The sequence below is a fragment of the Martes martes genome (genome assembly GCF_963455335.1).
Source record: "Martes martes genome assembly, chromosome: 14".
Lineage (NCBI taxonomy): Eukaryota > Metazoa > Chordata > Mammalia > Carnivora > Mustelidae > Martes > Martes martes.
The window spans coordinates 85356669-85372426 of NC_137902.1; the positions used below are offsets into that span (position 1 = coordinate 85356669).

General features: G+C 43.5%; 1 long non-coding RNA gene across 4 annotated transcripts; it reads right to left on the reverse strand.

Moving 5' to 3' along the window:
• Positions 1-997: 997 nt before the first annotated feature.
• Positions 998-15272, reverse strand: LOC308355404. 4 transcript variants are annotated; one of them, XR_013967965.1, is made up of 8 exons: positions 14237-15270; positions 13567-13638; positions 13367-13466; positions 11764-11942; positions 7336-7445; positions 6779-6932; positions 6118-6241; positions 998-2996 (listed from the first exon to the last, which is right to left on the reverse strand). It is a non-coding gene; the product is annotated as an uncharacterized lncRNA (long non-coding RNA). The 4 variants fall into 4 exon arrangements; XR_013967962.1 differs by having other exon boundaries at positions 6118-6932; positions 14704-15272; XR_013967963.1 differs by having other exon boundaries at positions 6118-6932; positions 11764-11924; positions 14237-15272.
• Positions 15273-15758: the final 486 nt, after the last annotated feature.

The following is a 15758-nucleotide window of genomic DNA, read 5'->3' on the forward strand; positions in this document are numbered from 1 at the left end:
CAGCCTGGAAGGTGATGACCCCCCACGAGAAGTTGCTACCAGTGCACGACACTAACCACCCCCCCATGTAGTTTTTCTTCTCTCAGCTTCCTCCGTGTCTCAGTCCTCTTCATGTTCTCTCTCTCTCTCTCTCTCTTTTTTTCCCTGTCTTATTTCCTCCTTTTCTTTCTCCTGTCCTCTTGCCTCTCCTGCTCACTGTTAGGGCCCCTGGGCACATGGTAAAGAAGCTGTTGACCTTGGCAAAGCACCTCCATGTCTGAGACACTTTCCAAGGACAGGCGAGTTTAAGGGATGCCCTTCCTCTGCATCCAGGTGCCTGGGGAAGGCTCTGTTGGCCGTGGGCATATCCCATGGCTCCGAAGAAAAGGGGCTGAGGGTGTGGCCCCACTTGCCTGGCTGACCCACCCAATGAGAAGGGATGCCCATGCGCCAGCACCTTCCACCATGCTTTCTCCAAAGCAGCCCAGAGGCTGTGACGATCGATGGTTGTCCCCCTAAGTTCACTCTACCTCTCTCCCCACTGCCGGCAACTCGGGACCCAGGAGGATTCAGTACCCCCAGAGGATGCACCTCCTAGATCCTGTGGATGAAGAATGAAGATGTCAGCCTCTGGATCCAAAGCCAACTTGGAGCATCAACATGGACACCAGGACGTTAGCCTCTAGGGGCAGCCATTCTAAGCCATTTCCAGAAATATGCGGCTGACCACACGAGACTATTCTATGCTCAATATACAGCCGAGTAAGTTGAGTTACAGTCTTAGAAACGGAAATCTGTTTTTGATCAAGAGCAAACGAAAAGTTGACGGTTTGCAAGGCGTCTACACAAAGGAACCCCAGAGGGGAAGAGTGAGCCAGGGCAGGTCCCACACACCCAGTGAGCGCAGGCCAGCTCTCACACGCTGGGCTGAGCCAGGCCCACGCAGCCCAACCACGGATTCGCAAACATCTCTCAAAGCTGACCCAGGGGTTGGGATCATTAAAAAAAGCCAAGAGCATTCGTGTCTATTTTCACTTTTTTCAAGTCAACAAATTAATTATGTCACACTTCCCTCTTTGAGACAAATCTGTTAAGAGGTGGATGGGTCTGCTTTTGCCCCAACCCCTCACTCCCAGTGCCCTCCGCTGGCTCAACCGTGTGCCCTCTTTAATTGCTTTCGTTCCTTGTCATCTATTGTTTATTTTATACCCACAGTGGAGCATCGCTGGTAGACAAGAAGCAGAAGAAACATTGATGATGAGTTACAAGGAGCATATTAGCAGGAAGCACAAAATGGTAATAATTTTGCAAATTTAGCTCTGGATTATTTTCCACATCCAGATTTCCAGTACTTCAAAAATACAAGTTTAAAAGGAAAAAAATACACATTTATATACATAATTATATCCAATTTGGTGGGTTTTGTTCTTAGAGAGGGAGGGGGAGGACCAGAGGGGAAGAGAGGAAGAGAGAGAATCCCAAGCATAGTCCACACCCAACGTGGAACCTGACGTGGGACTTGACTCCACAACCCTGAGACCATGACTTAAGCTGGAACCAAGAGTCAGATGCCCAACCAGCTGAGCCCACCAGGTCCCACTGGTTTTTTATTGGTGAGCAAAAAAAATTTGTATTTCAGAGCAGCTTAAATCCCATGTCTCATCTTGTCCTTTAGAAATAAAATGTCAAAAATTAGAAATATAGACCAGTTTAAGTACAAAATTAAGCATTCACAACATCAAGAAAATAAAACAGTTTTTGCCTATTTTTTGTTATAATGTTGTAGAATAATCATATGTCGTGTGTGTGTGTGTAGAGAGAGAGAGGAGCTAAAATAAAATCATAATATGGCTTTTTCTATTCACTGTGATTCACATCCTTTCTCAAATAATTCACCTCATTCTAAGGGCTGTGTGCCACTAAGCGAACGAAGGACACATATCGTGAGTATCATTTTAAAGATTATATAAAAATAAACTTTTCAATAAAAAACTAAGAATACACTAATCTATAAAAGATGTTTTACTCCAAATCACTTCTTCATCAAATGCCCCTCAAAAAGGAAAAACATGTTAACTCACAGGAAGTTTTAAGAGATCATCTATGGGTCAAAAGATGGGAGAAAACTCTCGTTGGGATCTGTTAGATCCAGTTTTAATTTTCAAGTTTCTTTTTTGAGCAGTTCTATCTATTTGTAAGAACTGATACTGCTTGACTTTATTAGAGGTTTTCCAAAGAAGTGATGACTCTTCTTAAAGGACAAAGAGTCATTCTGTCTTCCAATTACTCTCTGTGCAACCATTGGACCCTTTAATACATCTAAGTTACATTTGGGGACTTTGGATTAATTTTCCCATATTTTGAAACATGTTTGCTATCTCACGGATACTCATGAATTCTTCTGAACAAGAAGGGTTCAGTGACCTGGATCAGCGGGATGATGCAACGGTGAGATAAATCATCACAACTGCATCATTCTTAGCCTTCCTGTCCAGTTGGTCAAAGTATGGCATCATCTTCAAGAGCATATAAGGAACGCTGGAGACGCCACCTTTGTAGCTCACATTGAACACTGTTGAAAATTCAGAATTTTTGCTTTCTGTCGATAACGGCAAAGAGAAAAAAAGAGAAAGCTGTTCACAATTCTTAGATGAATCAGAAGATGAAGGCAGAGACAGTAGGACTCGAGACTCTTAACGACAATGATGAAATTGATCATGTAAGTGAAATCTCGGGCCATAAGCGTTCAGAGAGCAATATGTTCAACAAATGTTCTCCAACTCAAACTCTGATGGGTGGATGATATATTGCCAAGGACCAAAAGAACGTTGGTGTTCTCGTTCTGCCAGTCATTCCACTGGGAAGAGTTCATCCTGCAATATTTTATCCCAAGATCTTGGACCATCTTGTTTGCTCACAAGGTGTTTGGCAGTGTTCTTTTATCTTCTGTGATGTCTCTGCCCTGGAAATATCCTTGCGGGGATAAATGTTGAAAGCAGGTGTACAAACAGAAGTGGCTAAAAGGAAATAGAGAAATTTGTTGGATTGATCACCTTAAATTGAAAACAATTCTTTGCGATTTTGAAGCAAAGAAGATGGCCATCTCCGTGCTGTCAAAGGCTTCAGATTTTTTTTTCTCGTATTTTGACAATGAAAGTGCAAGAGGGAGAAGCAGAAGCAATGATAAGCTAGAACATGTTAGAGATACGTGTGAAGCCTGAGTCAGTACTTACAAGACAGATGGCTCCAGAGTCCTGCATGACAGCCAATGGGCAGCTGGTTGCATTCGAAGGGTGTTCCTCCCTTACAGTGTTTATGTATTCAAAATCAGGAAAATGGGGGGGGGGGAGATTGGACATTTTATGGTCAATTCTTGTGTCTGAATTTTTAGCAGGGTCATTATTCATTCTCCCTTCACTCTTGTACCGTATGATTTCACTCATGTGGAATTTAAGAAACAAAACAGAGGATCACAGGAGAAAGGAAAAATAAAATACGGCAAAATCAGAGAGGGATACAAGGTTGTTGGAGGGGAGGATGGTGGGGGGATGGGGTAACTGGGGGATGGGCATGAAGGAGGGCTCAGGAAGTAATGAGCACTGGGTGTTACGTGCAGCTGATGAATCACTAAACTCTACCTCTGAAACTAATAATACACTATACGAATTTAAATTTTTAAAAAAACTAAAAGAAAAAAAAGGAAATAAAACAGAACAGTTGCCCCTGAGCTGCCCAACGCCAACACCACCACTCATCCCCTGGATCCTACCCCCAACTCCTCAAGGATACTTTTGCCATTACCCCCTTTCTCCCTTGGTCCCACATCTTGGTCCCCTTTCTCCCCGCCCCCAGCAACTGACCCATTCCCATCCTTCCTTTCAGAGAGAAACTTTTCCAAAGAGTTGTACAGACTTCCTGCCACTGCCTCCTCACACCCCCATCGTCTCTTTCAACTGCTCCAGCCAAGATCTTGCATCCACCTCCTTCCTGAAATAGGCCACCAAAGACCAACGTGAAGCCCATGGTGAGGCTCCCTCCACTCTAGAATCCCACCTATGTCTAGCATTTCCCCTAACCCACTCCCTGTGCTTTTTCAGACCCCTCTGTCTCCCAGGCCTCTAAATAGTCTTGGAACATCCCGAAGTTCTGACATCAACTCTTCTCTCTTCCATCTGTACGGCCTCATCTAATCCCAAGACTTTAAACATCACCTATATGCCGATAACTTTCAAATTTTATCCCTGTGCTCGTTTCTCCCTAAAGCCCTACACTGGTGAAGCCCGGCAGCCTAGCTCAGCATCTGCACTTGGGCATCTCAGACTCTGCATGACCAAAGTGTTGGGTCTCAGTCCCAGCTCAGCTCCCCAAGCCTCCCCAACTCAATAAATCATACCAGTGGTGCAAGTCACACACCTAAGAATCCCCATTCACTCCTCTTTCTCTTCATTGGACTTAGGGCCCACCTTAATCCAAGATGATCTCATCTCTGGGGCGCATGGATGGCTCAGTCAGTTAAGCATCCAACTCTTGGTTTTGGCTCAGGTCATGATCTCAGGGTCATGGGATCAAGCCCCGCAGCGGGCTCCACGATCAGCAGGGAGTCTGCTGGAGATTCTCTTTCTCCCTCTCCTTCTACTCCTCCCCCTTGTGTGCACTCACTCCCTCTCTCTCTCTCTCTCAATAAATAAATCTTAAAAAGAAAAAGAAGGAGAGAGAGAGACCCTTTCTGACCATTCTAACTAAAGGAACCAACACTCCCTCCCTACCCATCAGATCATTACTCCACTCTATCTTCCTTATAGCACTTACCAGTACAGACATACCTCATTTTATTGCACTTTGCTTTATTGTGCTTTGCAGATATTGCTTTGTTTTATTATTAACTGAAGGTCTGTGGCAACCCTGTGTCAAGCAATTCCATTGACACTATTTTTTTTCCAATAGTATTTTCTCACCGAGTCTCTGTGTCACATTTTGGCAATTCTAGCAAGATGTCAAACTTTTTCGTTATTGTTAGGTTAGAGTGATCTGTGATCCGTGATTACAATTCACTGAAAGCACAGATGATGGTGAGCATTTTTTAGCAAGAAAGTATTTTTTAATTAAGGTATGTACTTTTTTAGACATAATGCTATTGCACACTTAATAGACTACAGTAGGGTATAAACATAACTTTTATATGTACTGGGAAACTAAAAATTTCAATTGATTCTCTTTATGGTGATATTCACTTTAGCGTAGAGGTCTGGACCCAAAGGTTTGCCCGTCTGTGACATCACTGTCTGTTGATGAACTTAGTATCTACTACACTCATGAAAAAATAAGTTCCTTGAGCCCAGAGACTCTGCCTTGTTGGCAGAGAGCAGTGCTCAGCACATGGTAAATGCTTGTGTTAGAAATCCCAGATTAGGGGCACCTGGGTGCGCCAGTCAGTGGAGCCTCTGCCTTTGTCTCAGGTCATGATCCCCGGGTCCTGGGATCGAGCCCCGCCTTGGGCTCCCAGCTCGGCAGGAAACCTGCTTCTCCCTCTCCCACTCCCTCTGCTTGAGTCCCCTCTCTCTCACTGTTTCTCTCTCTCTCTGTCAATTAAATAAATAGATAAAATCTTTAAAAAAAAAAAAAAAGAAAGAAAGAAAGAAAAGAAAAGAAAAGAAATCATGGATTGGCTCGGTGCCCATGGCATCAGGATTGGAAAATCCGTCCCCACGGGGAGTTACCTGTCTATAATACAGAAGCTGGAAAGCTAAAAAATCACATTCCCCAGACTCCTCTGGAACTAAAGTCCCAGTTGTAATTTAAATTCCTCAAGTAACAGGAAGTCACACAAGACTTGCATTTGAAACTGGGTTCTGCAGGGGGAGAAGTGCGGCGCTAGGCCTCCGGTTTGGAGGCACAGATGAGAGTGACGGAGAGGGCAGCTTTGGAGCTGAGCGGCCCGCTGCCTGGCAACGAGAAGAGCAGCATCCCTTAGTGGACTCATCCCTGAAAGCTTGGCCTAGAACCTCCCTCCCAACCACTCCTCTAGCCTTCCAACACCTTGCAAAGAATCTCTTTCTGCTCACGCTAACGAGCGTGGCTTCCGTGCTCTGCGGCTGAACACGGATCAAAGTGTTGCTTGCTAAATATTTGCTGACTTACTCTGACACGGCGTCCGGAGCACCCCGGATATGGGTTTGCAGGTTGGGGGCTTCCAACCTAGAAGTGACATTACAGGGATTGCCTCTGCATGGTCGTTACTGGCTGCGCTGGGCTCCCGGGGCCGCTGTAACAGATCAGCACACGCCACACACGTGATAACGAATAACCGTTAAAGCTACTCTCTCACTGTTCTGGAGTCCCAAAGTCCAAAAGCAGTACGCTGGGCCAAAGTCAAGGTGTAAGCGGGATCATGCCCCCGCCAGAGGCTCTAGGGGAGAATCTGGCCCGGGCCTCCTGCAGTTTCTGGTGGCCACCAGGCATTGGTTTAAAGCTACATCACCCCGATTTTTGCCTCCGATTTCCCATTTCGTGTGTGTGTGTGTGTGTGTGTGTGTGTGTGAGAAATCTCCCCCTGCATTTCTTTTATAAGGACACCAGCAATGGCCTTTAGGGATCACCTAGATAATCTGGAATCTCTCCATCTAAAGATCCTTCACCGAGTCCTATCTGCAGAGTACTTTTTTCAAGATAAGGTAACATTTACAGGTTCCAGGATTAGGGCCTGATAACTTCAGGGCCAGCATTCAGCCTGCTGGACTGGCCGCGATAAGAAACTTCCCGGTGACTCTACGGCAGCTCCGCCCCGCGCGCTCAGACCTACCTCGCCTCCATTTCTCCTTCCCATCCAGGGCCTGCCTAATGGTGACGAGCGGGGAAGGCAGGAAGGAGCTAAGATACTCCGGCTGCCAGACACTCCCGGCCAAGGGAACGGAGAGGTGGGTGAGCCAAGCCCTGACCAGGTGGTCTACACTCGGCTGAAAGCAGAAAATGAAACACCAAATTGCTGGAGCTTCAGCCAAATGTATTCAGCTGTATCTGATGGGCCAGGAGGGAGATGAGTGCTTGGCATGTCCACCCCGGCAGACAGGTGTACTGGGCCTGACCAACTCTTGGAAAAGGGCCACTTCCCGGCTGAGCGCTGGTTCTCCAACGCCAGCCTCACCCACCTTTAAGGAGGTCAAAAAGAGACACGAGACTAGGGGAGTACGAACAGATGGCTGCCGGGACCCAAGGGGCTATTTGACAAAGATCAGGAGAAGTGAAGAGTTGAAGCGATTATCTGGATAAATTAAGCAAGAATAAAATGAGGTGATGGGCTCTGGGAACCTTTCCAGCCAAGGCCAGTTATCTACAAGATTCAACCCACTAGACAATTACCCGAACTTCCCTTGTGAAGGCCACGACAGATGGAAGCTACGGTGGTTCTGAAGGCCCAGGAGCATCTCCCCGATCTTAGCAGCTCTGCGACACGACACCAAGCCACTAAACTGGATAGAAATAAAAGTATCAGAGGAGCGACTGCATATAATCAAGCAATGTTCGAGTGAACAAAATAAAGTGGGTTCGACCTTTTTAACTGATGAAAAAAATGCTGACATCGGCACCATGTTGTTTGGCAAACTGCACAATATTAATCCATTCATCTGATAACTAATAAGTACTTGAGCCATGTTAATCAGAAATGAACCTTCCTCTTAAGGAGCAAGTAAAAGAAATGGACTATATTCATAAATAACGCGTCTAATCTGTTCAATAACCTGTGAATTAGTCAGTCTTGTTCCCATTTTTAAGGATGAGAAAAATCTGTGACTAAAGAAGTTGGTGACAGAGCCTGGATTTGAGCCAACTCTCTCGCACTGTTGAAGTCTTTTTTCACGTTACTCCATGGCTTCTCGAAGGAGGGAGCATTGAACTGGTCCTCCAAAGCTATGCGGGGTCCGAACACGTTGAGATAAAGGGAAGGGCGCTTAATGTAGAGGGGAAAGTGGGTATAGGGATGTAGTCATGGTGTGTGAATGATAAATGAGGAATCAGAAGGAAGAGGAAGTTTATGGTTAGAAATTATGAGCCCAAGTTTTTAAAGATTGTATTTATTTTAGAGAGAGAGAAAAAAAGAGAGTGCGTGAGCAAGGGGGAGCGGCAGAAGGAGAGAGAGAATCTCTAGCAGCCTCCACACTGCGTGCAGAGCCCAATGTGGGGCTTAATCTCACAACCCTCAGATCATGATCTGAGCCAAAATCAAGAGTCAGACACTCAACTGACTGAGCCACCCAGGGGCCCCATATGAGCTCGATTTTAAAAAATACTTTTGCGGAACCTCTAGGATATGCAGATAGAAGACATTGACAGTCATTCAGAAATGCAAAACTGGAAGCCTGCAGAGAAGCTTGGGACAGATATTTAGATCTGAGCAACCTTGCACAAAAAAAGGTGTGCCATGAATTTACAAAGGCAAAGTCAATGACGAGAAGAGGAAAAAAGAAGAGAGCCTAGAGCCTTCAGGAAGTTCTACCTTGGGAGAAGTAGAAAAAGCATGAAATGGGAAATGGGAAGGAGTCGTCGGGGGAGCCCAGAAAGTCAAGCATCCCAGAACCAAAAGGAGGAGAGTATTTAAGACAAAGAGGTGGAAACCATGACAAATTCTGCAAAAAGATCAAGGAGAATTTGGACCAAGAAAAGGTCACTGGGTAGGCAGCTGGGATGTTTTGGTGACCTTTAAAGAAGAATGTATGTTTCGGAAACAGCAAGAATAGATTACTCTTTTTAAAACTCTGACACTAAAAAGGAGGAGAGGGAAATAGTAGGAGCAAGAGAGAGAAAACCTTTATAGAAAAAAATTACATGCTGGACTGCATAATTTAAAACATTATAAATTTCTTCTTTCATCTCTTTTTTCCAACCATCCTCCACTATTCTCCACTGATTTGTAAACTTAATCTGGCCAAGGGAACCAATCAAGATGGGAACACTAAGTTGAGTAGACTTGTTGATATTGTTCTGGAAAAAAAAAAAAAAAAAAAGAACCGAGACACTGTTGTAGCAAGAACTATCATCAAAAATAGCACCGCATGGTCTGGTGATTGACTAGAATTGCAGGGTTTAGGTTTAGGTTCAGCGTGGCTTTATTTTTTGTGTGTAGGGGATAGTTTCACATGTTTAGAGGGGAAGGCCCAGCATGAAGGGAGAGACTGAAGATGCTTTCTGATTCTAGACAAATACGGAGGGAAAGCAGAGCAAGTCGCACAAGTAAAGGCTGGCTTTCGAAAGAAGAAGGGACATGTGATCCCCCCGAAATTTGAAGAAAAAAAATAGAAAAAGAAAAAAATCTGACATTGAGGGGAAATTGGAGGAGGACCATGGGAGACGAGGTAATTTGCACCAATCTTCCCAGTGAGGACAAGCATACAGGCTACAGAAAATATAAAAATCATCTGTCTGGAGGCATCAGATAGTTTACACAAGAGTGAAGAATTAGCAAGCTGGGAACTGGGGAAAATGGAGCCCCAGAAGGTAAACCCAAAGCCTGAAGCTGCTCTTCCTCTGGACTGTTAGCCAACTCCAGACCAGGCAGCAGAGAGACGAAGAGGCTGAGTGGCAGGCTTGGCAGCATCAAATGGCTAACAAATCAGGAACTGGAGTCCAGAACTTGCCAGCTTGGATGTCGCACGAAAATCCTTATCTTTGGGATGGGACGCTGAAGGACTGTACAACAGGAGAAAATATTAACCAGACAGTGCAGACAGGGTAGCTCACCTTCAAGTCATTTTCAATTCTTGAAATTGGATTAAATTAATTCCAAGGTCCTAGTGCTCCCAGACTCCCAAAAAAGTAAAGTAAATCCTCCTTAGAGGAAGATATCCTCCTTAGAGGAAGATATCATCCTAAACCTCAAGTTATTTCCACAATTAGCTTTGCAGTGCATCTGCTATAAAAAGCAAAAATAACGACTTGAGAAGAAAAGATAACAAGACTAAAACCCCGCAGAACAATGGACAACAGAAACAAACTCTCCAAGGGTTCCCAGATCTTGATATTATCAGACACCAACTTTAAAATAAGTGTGTTTATTATGTTTAAGGAGATAAAAGACAAAATTGAAAATTTCAGAAGAATTAGAAACCAGGAAAAAGAAATTAGACGAAACTCTAGAACTAAAAAAATATAATATCCAATTTAAGAAGTCACGGATAGCACACAAGAGAAAGCTGAAGTGAACTGGATATTAGGTCAGAAGAATATATACAAAATGAAGCATAGAGGATTAAATGAGGAAAAGGCAAAAGGAAGGGTAAGAGAGAAATAATACAAGGGAGAAACTAATTGGAATCCTAAAAAAAGAGGACAGAGAATAGGAAAAAAGCAATGTTTGAAGAGGTAATGACTGAGATTTTTCCAAAACTAATTAAATACAGATTTAAGAAGCCCTTAGAAAACTCAACCATGAGAAATATAAAGAAATCCATACCTACATGAATCAAAATAAAATCGCTAGAAACTAAAGCAAAGAGAAACATATTACAAGCAGCCAGAGAGAATAAGAAACAGATTAGTGTCAAAGGAACAACAACCAGACTTACAGCAGACTTCTCAATGGAAACAATGAAAACAGGAAGATAACAGAATAGTTTTGACAGGCTAAAAGTAAATAACTGTCAACCTAGAACTTTATGCCCAACAAAAGTATCCAAGAGGATCCACTAAAGATAGTCAGAAACCAAAAGTAAGACTATTTGTCACCCACACTAAAGGAAATACTAAAGACAATTCTTTAGGTCCCAGGAAAATAGTCCCAGGTGGAAAGCCAGAGATGTAAGAAGTAAAGAAATGCATAGAAAATAGCAAGTAGATAGGTAAATATAAATGGATAGTGGTTATATAAAATAATTTAAAAATTGTTAGATTTAAAATATGTGTCACTTAAAATTCATGGCAACAATAATATAGGGGCACCTGGGTGGCTTGTCAGCTAAGCAGCCTTGATGATCTTGATTTCAGCTCTCAAGTCATAATCTCAGGGTCCTGGGATCAGGCCCCATGTGGGACTCCCTACTCAGTAAGGAGTTTGCTTCAAGATTCTCTCTCTCCCTCCCCTTCCCCCTTCTTTCTCTCTCTCTCTCTCTCTCTCTCAAATAAATAATTCTGTTTTAAAAATCAATAACATAAAGTAATTTAGGAGGGAGCAATGGAGTTAGAGTGTTCTAGAACCCATTACATGTCTGAGAAGGTATAAAACCACCAATTAATACTAAACCTTAATAACACAAGAGTTTATGCTGTAATCCTGGGGACAATCTCTAAAAGAATAGTACAAGAATACACAATTTCCAAAGTAATAGAGGAAGAAAATGGAATATTAAAAAATAATCAATCCTAAAGAAGCAATAAAATGAAAGATAAAGATAGAATATAGGTGGATCAGATAGAAAGCACTTAATAGTATAGTAGATTTAAATCCAAATATATCAGAAATTACACTAAATTTAATGTAAATTAAATTGCATTAGTAAATACAAATAGACTAAAGGCTTCAATTAAAAGACAAAAATTGTCAGACTAGATTAATTTTTTTAAGTTGTATAATATTTACAAGAGAAGCTTATAACACTTAAGGATACAGAATGGATAAGAGTAAAGGGATGGAATAATATATCTAATGTAAACATTAATCCAAAGAAAATACGAGTACCTATATTATTTATTAGACAAAATAGAATTTAAAGTGAAGTGTATTACTAGAGATAAGACATCTCAGTAATAAAAGTTTCAATTCTCCAGGAAGTTAGATCATTCAAAAATAACATATACCTGGGGCGCCTGGGTGGCTCAGTGGGTTAAAGCCTCTGCCTTCGGCTCAGGTCATGATCTCAGGGTCCTGGGATCGAGCCCCGCGTCGGGCTCTCTGCTCAGCAGGGAGCCTGCTTCCCTTCCTCTCTCTCTCTGCCTGCCTCTCTGCCTGCTTGTGATCTCTGTCAAATGAATAAAATCTTAAAAAAAAAAAAATTTAAAATAACATATACCTAATACCTCAAAATACATACAGCAAAAACCAGCAAATATACATACAGACAGATCCACAATAATAATGGGAGAATTTAATACATCTCTCTGAATATCTAACAGAACAAATAGACAGTAAGTCAGTAGGAATGCAGAAGATTCAAACAGCACAATCAGCAACTATAACCTAATGGACACAAATGGAATATTGAGCTCACAACTACTAACAGTATACCTTCTTTTCAAGAACACAAGGAAGTTTCAAAAGTCAGCTGTATGCTGAGCCATAAAGCAAGTCTTGACAAACATCAAATAACTGAAATTGTATAGAACATGCTCTCTAACTACATTATGATTAAGCTTGAAATTATTAACAGAAATATGATTAGAAAACTCTCATGTATTTGAAAATTCAGGAATATTTCTAAATTACCATGTGAAATCGAAGGAAATTTAAACCTATTTTAACTGAATGATAATGAAAATGCTATATTTTGAAACTCATAGGATAAAGTTAAAGCTATGTTTAGATGATTGTAATTTTACTTGGGGGTGCCACAGTGGCACAATCCATTAAACATCCAACTCCTGATTTCAGGTCAGGTCATGATCAAGCCCTGAGTCAGGTTCTGTGCTGAGAGTAGAACATGCTTAAGATTCTCTCTCTCCCTCTCCCTCTGTCTCTCCCCCAACTTATTAATAAATAAATAAATATATACATCATTTTACTTGCATATATTAGACTATAAGAAAAGTTTAAAATCAATGAACTAAGCCACCATCTCAAGAAATTAGATTGAACCCAAAGGGAGGAAAAAAAGAAAAGAAAGATAAATGTAGAATTTTATAAACTAGAAAACAAACATACAATAGGAAATATCAACAAAACCAAAAGTTGGATTCTTTGGAAAAAGTAATAAAATCAATTTTTAAAAACCCCTAAGCCTCAGCAAGACTGCACAAGGGAGAAAAGCAAGAAAAGATAAACATAATCGCTGTCAGGCATGATAAGGAGACATCACAACAGAGCCCACTGTCATTGAAAATCAGAAGAAGATATTATAAACAATGTTGTGCCATTACATTTGAAAATTCAGATAAATATTAGTTCCTAAAAAACACAATTTATCAAAACGGACACACACAAAAATATGAATCTTACCTAGTCAAATAACTCTTCAACAAATTAAATCCATAATTTAAAAACCTTTCCACCGGGAAAACCCCAGGCTTGGAGGTAATGGTCTCAGAAACGCATACAGTGTACAAGCACAAGAATGCTTATCACAGCCACGTATGTACGAGCCCTAAACCGGAAACAACCCACATGGCCATCGAGAGTAGAATAAAAAGACAAAATTGTGTCACATTCATAAAAGGTAACACTATCCAGTGAGGAAAATGTACAGACCTGCATCCGTACACAACGGGGTGAATTTGGCAGGTCTCATGTGGAGCGGAAGAAGCCATGCATGAAGGAATACGTACTCTAGGGTTATGTCTGCATGAAGCTGTAAAAACAGGCAAAACTAGCATTTAACACGTACTTTGCTGGCAAAACTCTACAGAAAATCAAGGCCATTTTGCCATGGATGTCAGGATAGTGGTTACCTGTGGTGAGGAGGGAGAGAGCGGAAGGAGTGGAGAGAGCTTCTGGAAGGCCGCACCGGCCCATCTGCGGACCTGGAAGTGACACCCGTGCAGACTTAGTGATCGATCCCTGGGCTCTAGAGCTTTGCTGTGAACGCTTTTCTGCAGGTACGTTTTATTTTACAGTTGAAGAAGTGAGAAAGAGAGAAAGAGAGAAAGGAGGGAGGGGAGACGAGGAAGGAGGGAGGGAGGGCACGAGGGAAGGAGGAAAGCAGGAAGAATATGGTGGGCCTGGGGTCTGTTACAGATCAGGGAGTGCAACGTCTTTAGCAACCCCCTTGCCGAACGCACTCCACTGAGCACCGACAGGAAACTCAAGGGCCCAGAAGAAGCAGGCAGGCCCATCACGAATGACGTAGATCGGGGAGGCAGAGACGGGGAGAAGCCCATTGATCGCTGGCATCTAAGACGCGGTCCCCGTGTCCAGAAAGACACTCTGTCCTGTCGGAGAGACGGTGGCCAAGGGGAGAGTGTGTGCCACCTGCCCGAGGACCGCTGCCGCTCACTCCAGAGCGCAGAGACACGGTCCACACCCTCCCCCAACGTTTCGAGTTGAGCTAAAAATCTGGATTTCCCTTGATCTCCTGTTTCTTAAATGTCACTAACTAAACCAAGCTATACTAAAGCTCACCCATTTTACGTTTCAGATGCAGCCTAGGGGGGTTGAGACCCCTGGGTGAACCCAGCATGGAACCAGTTGAACCCAAGGTCCGGCTTTCTCCAGCGGCTCCCAGGTGCCACGCGTGAGCAGCCACCTCGCTCCGAGATCCAGAGAGCTGGAAGGTTCTCTGGAACCGTGGGCCGAGGCAAAGTCCAGAGACGGGCAGCCCCCCGGAGAACAAAGCCGAGTTAGGAGAAGTGAGGAAGTCAGAAGGAGTTTCTGGACTCAAGAGCTTCAAAAATAAATCTTTCCCTTTTCTCTTTCTACTTTAGCTGTTCTCATCTTCCTGCTTTTTTTTTTTTTTTTTAATTCTAACAATTCTACAGGCAACCGGGAGCGTGAAGCCAATGAAGCAAGGGTGGGTTTTCCCGGAGCTGCTCTGCTTATTAGAGGCTCTGCTTCCAGCCCATCAGTTTGAAAGGCGGTCGCGCACACACCTCCCAAACCGTGCCGTCGCGGATTCACGCCGCAAGCCAAGCCCACAGGCACCGGGCCCGGGGCTGCATCTGCCCCGGCCCCTCAAGGCCCCCTTCCAGGAAGCTCTGGAACAGCGGAAGCAGCAGCGAGCCGCACGCCTCAGAAGTGGTCAGCAGTCGGAGCAGCTGGAGGGAGGAGGGCCAGTGAGCAAATATCAGAATTTGGGAAATAAAGCGTTGGCTGAGCAAAGTTCATGGTTGTTTTCCAAGAAAGCAGAGCCCGGTTGAGCCACCCCAGAGAACAGGGCAAGGAGCAATAAATATACTGAACGTTGGCCCTCAGCCTCCCAAGCCTGGGATGCTTGGCCACCCGACGGCGACCAGGGCTAGCGTGCTTCCCCTCGGGGCAGAGGGCAGGCGGCAGCTCAGGGTAAGAGGGGTAAGACGGACAGGCGGTCCGAGCAAGCCCCGACCGCAGACGTGCAGAGCGAGAGGAAAGCAAAAACAACAAAAAGGCTTTTTATCCTTGCCATGTGCTGTGCAAATTGAAATTTACCTCCCAGGAACTGTGGCACCTTGAATCTTTGGGGTCGTTGCCTCCTGCGGGGACCTACCTTCTCAGGTAGCGAGCTCTCCTCTCCTCCAGAGCTGGAGCAGAAGCTTGGCCATCCTCTCTCTAGAGAGAGGAGCAGAGGCAGGTCTAGATAACTTCTGATTCTCAGAACCGTAAATTAGCAGAACTGGATAATCCTGACAAATGATAGCCTTTCTGAGGACACACGTGTCCCTCTTTAGAAGGCACTAAGACACATCAGACTGTCCACAAATAGGTCTGATTATCTGCAAATTAGCTGAGTGAAGCAGCGCTTATTTTAAGAAATGGAGTTAATTTAGATAATAGTTTTACTGAAAAGCAATGAGTTAAAAAAAACAAGGGGAAATAAGACAGCTTTTTTTTCAACTCGTACATTTTTCAAATTGTTTCTGCTAGACCATCTACGAAGAAAGGTTCTTTGTGAATGAATTAAATGTTCTTGGGAGTCATTATTACTTTCAGCTCAATAGGAGTATTACTA